Source organism: Syngnathus scovelli, chromosome 19 (assembly GCF_024217435.2).
Source record: "Syngnathus scovelli strain Florida chromosome 19, RoL_Ssco_1.2, whole genome shotgun sequence".
NCBI classification, from domain to species: Eukaryota; Metazoa; Chordata; class Actinopteri; order Syngnathiformes; family Syngnathidae; genus Syngnathus; species Syngnathus scovelli.
The window spans coordinates 11,985,122-11,994,455 of record NC_090865.1 but is presented as its reverse complement, the minus strand read 5'-3'; the positions used below and the strand labels follow the sequence as shown (position 1 = coordinate 11,994,455).

Sequence of the window (9,334 nt, the reverse complement as noted above, 5' to 3'; positions counted from 1 at the left end):
GTTTGGCTGTTGAAAATGTTTTCCCTTGAAGTTACTGACAGAGCCATAACAAAATATTGCCATATTCATTTAATCATTAAATAATGTACACTGTGTTAGGTCTTAGTTCAAAAGGCTATGTGCAATCATTCTGATATATTTTAATAAACATTGAACCAGTCCGGCCCTCGGCTTGTAGCAAATTAGTTTTTTTGGCCCTCGGTGTGTTTGACTTTGACATCCCTGCTCTAGACGGTCCACTTGCAAGCAGAAAATAAAGATATTTCTGTTGATAATCGTCGTGTTTGTATCTGTTGTCTCGCTCAAGGCCATTGCGCCCACAGATTTGAATTTTGGCGAGAGTTCAGCCTATTGACGTCATTTCCGCGGTGTAATACCCGCATATCTGAAACGGCAAAGTTAAGAGTAGAGTTAAAGTTTTTAATCAACGCAATCATTTACAACCGTTGACCAGTCGAAATAATCGTCGAAATTTGGCGTCTGTGGCTGGAAGCAGACGCCGAGTTCGACGTTCCTCCCAAACGCCACACTCCCTCGCTTTTCAGGGCTACACAAAAAAAAAACATATTTTTTAAACAATGAGTTGTAATTACCTTGTACGCTCTAGACGGTCAAGTTGCAAGCTGAAAACAAAAATATTCGTCTTGTTAGTCGTCGTGTTACTAACCGCTGTGTCTTGTTTGCCAGCATTGCCGCTTTCCTACTTCCTGTTGCAAGTCACGCCCACGGATTATAATTTTGCCGTGAGTTCCGCCCATTGACGTCATGTCCGCGTCACATGACTGCGACATAATATTATCTAAAACTGTTTGTGCGGTATTGTGTTGTTTTGTGCGGTATTGTGTTATTATATGCGGCGTCGTGTTGTTCTGTGCGGCGTCGTGTTGTTCAGTGCGGCGTCGTGTTGTTCAGTACGGCATGGTGTAGTTCAGTGCGGCATGGTGTTGTTCAGTGCGGCATGGTGTTGTTCAGTGCGGCATGGTGTTGTTCAGTGCGGCATGGTGTAGTTCAGTGCGGCATGGTGTTGTTCAGTGCGGCATGGTGTTGTTCAGTGCGGCATGGTGCTGTTCAGTGCGGCATGGTGTTGTTCAGTGTGGCATGGTGTTGTTAAGTGCGGCATGGTGTAGTTCAGTGCGGCATGGTGTTGTTCAGTGTGGCGTGGTGTTGTTCAGTGCGGGATGGTGTTGTTCAGTGCGGCATGGTGTTGTTCAGTGCGGCATGGTGTTGTTCAGTGCGGCATGGTGTTGTTCAGTGGGGCATGGTGTTGTTCAGTGCGGCATGGTGGTGTTCAGTGCGGCATGGTGTTGTTCAGTGCGGCATGGTGTTGTTCAGTGCTGCTTTGGTGTTGTTCAGTGCGGCATGTTGGTGTTAGGTGCGGGATGGTGTTGTTCAGTGCGGCATGGTGTTGTTCAGTGCGGCATGGTGTTGTTCAGTGCGGCATGGTGTTGTTCAGTGCGGCATGGTGTTGTTCAGTGCGGCATGGTGTTGTTCAGTGCGGCATGGTGTTGTTCAGTGCGGCATGGTGTTGTTCACTGCGGGATGGTGTTGTTCAGTGCGGCATGGTGTTGTTCAGTGCGGCATGGTGTTGTTCAGTGCAGCATGGTGTTGTTCAGTGTGGCATGGTGTTGTTCAAAGCGGCATGGTGTTGTTCAGTGCGGGATGGTGTTGTTCAGTGCGGCATAATGTTGCTCAGTGCGGCATAATGTTGTTCAGTGCGGCATGGTGTTGTTCAGTGCGGCATGGTGTTGTTCAGTGCGGCATAATGTTGTTCAGTGTGGCATAATGTTGTTCAGTGCGGCATAATGTTGTTCAGTGTGCCATGGTGTTGTTCAGTACGGCATGGTGTTGTTCAGTGCGGGATGGTGTTGTGCAGTGCGGCATGGTGTTGTTCAGTGTGGCATGGTGTTGTTCATTGCGGCATGGTGTTGTTCAGTGCGGCATGGTGTTGTTCAGTGCGGCATGGTGTTGTTCAGTGCGGCATTGTGTTGTTCAGTGCGGCATAGTGTTGTTCAGTGCGGCATAATGTTGTTCAGTGCGGCATGGTGTTGTTCAGTGCGGGATGGTGTTGTTCAGTGCGGGATGGTGTTGTTCAGTGCAGGATGGTGTTGTTCAGTGCAGCATAATGTTGTTCAGTGCGGCATGGTGTTGTTCAGTGCGGCATGGTGTTGTTCAGTGCGGCATAATGTTGTTCAGTGCGGCATAATTTTGTTCAGTGCGGCATGGTGTTGTTCAGTGTGGCATGGTGTTGTTCATTGCGGCATGGTGTTGTTCAGTGCGGCATGGTGTTGTTCAGTGCGGCATGGTGTTGTTCAGTGCGGCATGGTGTTGTTCAGTGTGGCATGGTGTTGTTCAGTGCGGCATGGTGTTGTTCAGTGGGGCATGGTGTTGTTCAGTGCGTCATAGTGTTGTTTAGTGCGGCATGGTGTTGTTCAGTGCGGCATGGTGTTGTTCAGTGCGGCATAATGTTGTTCAGTAAGGCATAATGTTGTTCAGTGCGGGATGGTGTTGTTCAGTGCAGGATGGTGTTGTTCAGTGCGGCATGGTGTTGTTCAGTGCGGGATGGTGTCTTTCAGTGCGGCATGGTGTCGTTCAGTGCGGCATGGTGTTGTTCAGTGCGGCATGGTGTCGTTCAGTGCGGCATGGTGTTGTTCAGTGCGGCATGGTGTTGTTCAGTGTGGCATGGTGTTGTTCAGTGTGGCAATGTTGTTCAGTGCGGCATAATGTTGTTCAGTGCGGCATGGTGTTGTTCAGTGCGGCATGGTGTTGTTCAGTGTGGCATAATGTTGTTCAGTGCGGCATGGTGTTGTTCAGTGCGGCATGGTGTTGTTCAGTGCGGCATGGTGTTGTTCAGTGCGGCATGGTGTTGTTCAGTGCAGGATGGTGTTGTTCAGTGCGGCATGGTGTTGTTCAATGCGGCATGGTGTTGTTCAGTGCGGGATAGTGTTGTTTAGTGCGGCATGGTGTTTTTCAGTGCGGCATAATGTTGTTCAGTGCGACATGGTGTTTTTCAGTGCGGCATGGTGTTGTTCAGTGCGGCATAATGTTGTTCAGTAAGGCATAATGTTGTTCAGTGCGGGATGGTGTTGTTCAGTGCAGGATGGTGTTGTTCAGTGCAGGATGGTGTTGTTCAGTGCGGGATGATGTTGTTCAGTGCAGGATGGTGTTGTTCAGTGCGGCATGGTGTTGTTCAAAGCGGCATGGTGTTGTTCAGTGTGGGATGGTGTTGTCCAGTGCGGCATGGTGTTGTTCAGTGCGGCATGGTGTTGTTCAGTGCGGCATGGTGTTGTTCAGTGCGGCATGGTGTTGTTCAGTGCGGCATGGTGTTGTTCAGTGGGGCATGGTGTTGTTCAGTGCGTCATGGTGTTGTTCAGTGCGTCATGGTGTTGTTTAGTGCGGGATGGTGTTGTTCAGTGCGGCATGATGTTTTTCAGTGCGGCATGGTGTTGTTCAGTGCGGAATGGTGTTGTTCAGTGCGGCATGGTGTTGTTCAGTGCGGGATGGTGTTGTTCAGTGCGGCATGGTGTTGTCCAGTGCGGCATGGTGTTGTTCAGTACGGCATGGTGTTGTTCAGTGCGGCATGGTGTTGTTCAGTGCGGCATAATGTTGTTCAGTGCGGCATGGTGTTGTTCAGTGCGGGATGGTGTTGTTCAGTGCGGGATGGTGTTGTTCAGTGCAGGATGGTGTTGTTCAGTGCAGCATAATGTTGTTCAGTGCGGCATGGTGTTGTTCAGTGCGGCATGGTGTTGTTCAGTGCGGCATAATGTTGTTCAGTGCGGCATAATTTTGTTCAGTGCGGCATGGTGTTGTTCATTGCGGCATGGTGTTGTTCAGTGCGGCATAATGTTGTTCAGTGCGGCATAATGTTGTTCAGTGCGGCATAATGTTGTTCAGTGCGCCATGGTGTTGTTCAGTGCGGCATGGTGTTGTTCAGTGCGGGATGGTGTTGTGCAGTGCGGCATGGTGTTGTTCAGTGTGGCATGGTGTTGTTCATTGCGGCATGGTGTTGTTCAGTGCGGGATGGTGTTGTTCAGTGCGGCATGGTGTTGTCCAGTGCGGCATGGTGTTGTTCAGTACGGCATGGTGTTGTTCAGTGCGGCATGGTGTTGTTCAGTGCGGCATAATGTTGTTCAGTGCGGCATGGTGTTGTTCAGTGCGGGATGGTGTTGTTCAGTGCGGGATGGGGTTGTTCAGTGCAGGATGGTGTTGTTCAGTGCAGCATAATGTTGTTCAGTGCGGCATGGTGTTGTTCAGTGCGGCATGGTGTTGTTCAGTGCGGCATAATGTTGTTCAGTGCGGCATAATTTTGTTCAGTGCGGCATGGTGTTGTTCATTGCGGCATGGTGTTGTTCAGTGCGGCATGGTGTTGTTCAGTGCGGCATGGTGTTGTTCAGTGCGGCATGGTGTTGTTCAGTGCGGCATGGTGTTGTTCAGTGGGGCATGGTGTTGTTCAGTGCGTCATGGTGTTGTTCAGTGCGTCATGGTGTTGTTTAGTGCGGGATGGTGTTGTTCAGTGCGGCATGATGTTTTTCAGTGCGGCATGGTGTTGTTCAGTGCGGAATGGTGTTGTTCAGTGCGGCATGGTGTTGTTCAGTGCGGGATGGTGTTGTTCAGTGCGGCATGGTGTTGTTCAGTGCGGCATGGTGTTGTTCAGTGCGGCATGGTGTTGTTCAGTGCGGCATGGTGTTGTTCAGTGCGGCATGGTGTTGTTCAGTGCAGGATGGTGTTGTTCAGTGCGGCATGGTGTTGTTCAATGCGGCATGGTGTTGTTCAGTGCGGGATAGTGTTGTTTAGTGCGGCATGGTGTTTTTCAGTGCGGCATAATGTTGTTCAGTGCGACATGGTGTTTTTCAGTGCGGCATGGTGTTGTTCAGTGCGGCATAATGTTGTTCAGTAAGGCATAATGTTGTTCAGTGCGGGATGGTGTTGTTCAGTGCAGGATGGTGTTGTTCAGTGCAGGATGGTGTTGTTCAGTGCGGGATGATGTTGTTCAGTGCAGGATGGTGTTGTTCAGTGCGGCATGGTGTTGTTCAAAGCGGCATGGTGTTGTTCAGTGTGGGATGGTGTTGTCCAGTGCGGCATAATGTTGCTCAGTGCGGCATAATGTTGTTCAGTGCGGCATGGTGTTGTTCAGTGCGGCATGGTGTTGTTCAGTGCGGCATAATGTTGTTCAGTGCGGCATAATGTTGTTCAGTGCGGCATAATGTTGTTCAGTGCGCCATGGTGTTGTTCAGTGCGGCATGGTGTTGTTCAGTGCGGGATGGTGTTGTGCAGTGCGGCATGGTGTTGTTCAGTGTGGCATGGTGTTGTTCATTGCGGCATCGTGTTGTTCAGTGCGGGATGGTGTTGTTCAGTGCGGCATGGTGTTGTCCAGTGCGGCATGGTGTTGTTCAGTACGGCATGGTGTTGTTCAGTGCGGCATGGTGTTGTTCAGTGCGGCATAATGTTGTTCAGTGCGGCATGGTGTTGTTCAGTGCGGGATGGTGTTGTTCAGTGCGGGATGGTGTTGTTCAGTGCAGGATGGTGTTGTTCAGTGCAGCATAATGTTGTTCAGTGCGGCATGGTGTTGTTCAGTGCGGCATGGTGTTGTTCAGTGCGGCATAATGTTGTTCAGTGCGGCATAATTTTGTTCAGTGCGGCATGGTGTTGTTCATTGCGGCATGGTGTTGTTCAGTGCGGCATAATGTTGTTCAGTGCGGCATAATGTTGTTCAGTGCGGCATAATGTTGTTCAGTGCGCCATGGTGTTGTTCAGTGCGGCATGGTGTTGTTCAGTGCGGGATGGTGTTGTGCAGTGCGGCATGGTGTTGTTCAGTGTGGCATGGTGTTGTTCATTGCGGCATGGTGTTGTTCAGTGCGGGATGGTGTTGTTCAGTGCGGCATGGTGTTGTCCAGTGCGGCATGGTGTTGTTCAGTACGGCATGGTGTTGTTCAGTGCGGCATGGTGTTGTTCAGTGCGGCATAATGTTGTTCAGTGCGGCATGGTGTTGTTCAGTGCGGGATGGTGTTGTTCAGTGCGGGATGGGGTTGTTCAGTGCAGGATGGTGTTGTTCAGTGCAGCATAATGTTGTTCAGTGCGGCATGGTGTTGTTCAGTGCGGCATGGTGTTGTTCAGTGCGGCATAATGTTGTTCAGTGCGGCATAATTTTGTTCAGTGCGGCATGGTGTTGTTCATTGCGGCATGGTGTTGTTCAGTGCGGCATGGTGTTGTTCAGTGCGGCATGGTGTTGTTCAGTGCGGCATGGTGTTGTTCAGTGCGGCATGGTGTTGTTCAGTGGGGCATGGTGTTGTTCAGTGCGTCATGGTGTTGTTCAGTGCGTCATGGTGTTGTTTAGTGCGGGATGGTGTTGTTCAGTGCGGCATGATGTTTTTCAGTGCGGCATGGTGTTGTTCAGTGCGGAATGGTGTTGTTCAGTGCGGCATGGTGTTGTTCAGTGCGGGATGGTGTTGTTCAGTGCGGCATGGTGTTGTTCAGTGCGGCATGGTGTTGTTCAGTGCGGCATGGTGTTGTTCAGTGCGGCATGGTGTTGTTCAGTGCGGCATGGTGTTGTTCAGTGCAGGATGGTGTTGTTCAGTGCGGCATGGTGTTGTTCAATGCGGCATGGTGTTGTTCAGTGCGGGATAGTGTTGTTTAGTGCGGCATGGTGTTTTTCAGTGCGGCATAATGTTGTTCAGTGCGACATGGTGTTTTTCAGTGCGGCATAATGTTGTTCAGTAAGGCATAATGTTGTTCAGTGCGGGATGGTGTTGTTCAGTGCAGGATGGTGTTGTTCAGTGCAGGATGGTGTTGTTCAGTGCGGGATGATGTTGTTCAGTGCAGGATGGTGTTGTTCAGTGCGGCATGGTGTTGTTCAAAGCGGCATGGTGTTGTTCAGTGTGGGATGGTGTTGTCCAGTGCGGCATAATGTTGCTCAGTGCGGCATAATGTTGTTCAGTGCGGCATGGTGTTGTTCAGTGCGGCATGGTGTTGTTCAGTGCGGCATAATGTTGTTCAGTGCGGCATAATGTTGTTCAGTGCGGCATAATGTTGTTCAGTGCGCCATGGTGTTGTTCAGTGCGGCATGGTGTTGTTCAGTGCGGGATGGTGTTGTGCAGTGCGGCATGGTGTTGTTCAGTGTGGCATGGTGTTGTTCATTGCGGCATCGTGTTGTTCAGTGCGGGATGGTGTTGTTCAGTGCGGCATGGTGTTGTCCAGTGCGGCATGGTGTTGTTCAGTACGGCATGGTGTTGTTCAGTGCGGCATGGTGTTGTTCAGTGCGGCATAATGTTGTTCAGTGCGGCATGGTGTTGTTCAGTGCGGGATGGTGTTGTTCAGTGCGGGATGGTGTTGTTCAGTGCAGGATGGTGTTGTTCAGTGCAGCATAATGTTGTTCAGTGCGGCATGGTGTTGTTCAGTGCGGCATGGTGTTGTTCAGTGCGGCATAATGTTGTTCAGTGCGGCATAATTTTGTTCAGTGCGGCATGGTGTTGTTCATTGCGGCATGGTGTTGTTCAGTGCGGCATGGTGTTGTTCAGTGCGGCATGGTGTTGTTCAGTGCGGCATGGTGTTGTTCAGTGCGGCATGGTGTTGTTCAGTGGGGCATGGTGTTGTTCAGTGCGTCATGGTGTTGTTCAGTGCGTCATGGTGTTGTTTAGTGCGGGATGGTGTTGTTCAGTGCGGCATGATGTTTTTCAGTGCGGCATGGTGTTGTTCAGTGCGGAATGGTGTTGTTCAGTGCGGCATGGTGTTGTTCAGTGCGGGATGGTGTTGTTCAGTGCGGCATGGTGTTGTTCAGTGCGGCATGGTGTTGTTTAGTGCGGCATGGTGTTGTTCAGTGCGGGATGGTGTTGTTTAGTGCGGGAATGTGTTGTTCAGTGCGGGATGGTGTTGTTCATTGCGGCATGGTGTTGTTCAGTGCGGCATGGTGTTGTTCAGTGCGGCATGGTGTTGTTCAGTGCGGCATGGTGTTGTTCAGTGCGGCATAATGTTGTTCAGTGCGGCATGGTGTTGTTCAGTGCGGGATGGTTTTGTTCAGTGCAGGATGGTTTTGTTCAGTGCGGCATGGTATTGTTCAATGCGGCATGGTGTTGTTCAGTGCGGGATAGTGTTGTTTAGTGCGGCATGGTGTTTTTCAGTGCGGCATAATGTTGTTCAGTGCGGCATGGTGTTGTTCAGTGCGGCATGGTGTTGTTCAGTGCGGCATAATGTTGTTCAGTGCGGCATAATGTTGTTCAGTGCGGGTTGGTGTTGTTCAGTGCGGCATGGTGTTGTTCAGTGCGGCATGGTGTTGTTCAGTGCGGCATGGTGTTGTTCAGTGCGGCATGGTGTTGTTCAGTGCGGCATGGTGTTGTTCAGTGCGGCATGGTGTTGTTCAGTGGGGCATGGTGTTGTTCAGTGCGTCATGGTGTTGTTCAGTGCGTCATGGTGTTGTTTAGTGCGGGATGGTGTTGTTCAGTGCGGCATGGTGTTGTTCAGTGCGGCATGGTGTTGTTCAGTGCGGCATGGTGTTGTTCAGTGCGGCATGGTGTTGTTCAGTGCGGCATAATTTTGTTCAGTGCGGCATGGTGTTGTTCATTGCGGCATGGTGTTGTTCAGTGCAGCATGGTGTCGTTCAGTGCGGCATGGTGTTGTTCAGTGCGGCATGGTGTTGTTCATTGCGGGATGGTGTTGTTCAGTGCGGCATGGTGTTGTTCAGTGCGGCATGGTGTTGTTCAGTGCGGTATCGTGTTGTTCAGTGCGGTATCATGTTGTTCAGTGCGGTATGGTGTTGTTCAGTGCAGTATCTTTGTGTTGTCCGTATTGTGTTGTGTTGTTAGTAATGTGTTGTGTTGTTCGTATTGTGTTGTGTTGTTCGTATTGTGTTGTGTTGTTCGTATTGTGTTGTGTTGTTCATATTGTGTTGTTCGTATTGTGTTGAGTTGTTCGTATTGTGTCGTTTGTATTGTGTTGCCTTTAACACTTAGCCTCTAACACTTAGCCTCTAACACTTAGCCTCTAGCACCTAGAAGGTAAATAAATAGGAAGGAAGGACTCACCGGTGACGTCGTCGCCCACGTCCAAGCGTTGTACTTTGTATTTTCATCCTTCTGACATTGGAAAACATATAGCCAACAAACACCATGGAACCTAAACGAATGAAAGAAAACTATGATTTGGCCACAACCAACATTCACAGATACAACACAATGTGACGTGCAGTGGTAGAGGTTAAAGGTTGAGTGAAGGGCCCTCGTTTTAAACAACTTTTTTGAAAAGGATTGGGAACAAGTAAGACGTATTTAATTTATTTAATGGGAAGTAGTAAGAGCTATTGAATTTAATCTATGTATTATATTCTATTGTATTGTATTCTGTTGTA

General features: G+C 49.9%; 1 long non-coding RNA gene across 1 annotated transcript; it reads right to left on the bottom strand.

The window, feature by feature from the left end:
- Window positions 1-229: 229 nt before the first annotated feature.
- Window positions 230-9,102, bottom strand: LOC137839741 (uncharacterized). The gene is made up of 3 exons (XR_011085889.1): window positions 9,012-9,102; window positions 594-623; window positions 230-385 (listed from the first exon to the last, which is right to left on the bottom strand). It is a non-coding gene; the product is annotated as an uncharacterized lncRNA (long non-coding RNA).
- Window positions 9,103-9,334: the final 232 nt, after the last annotated feature.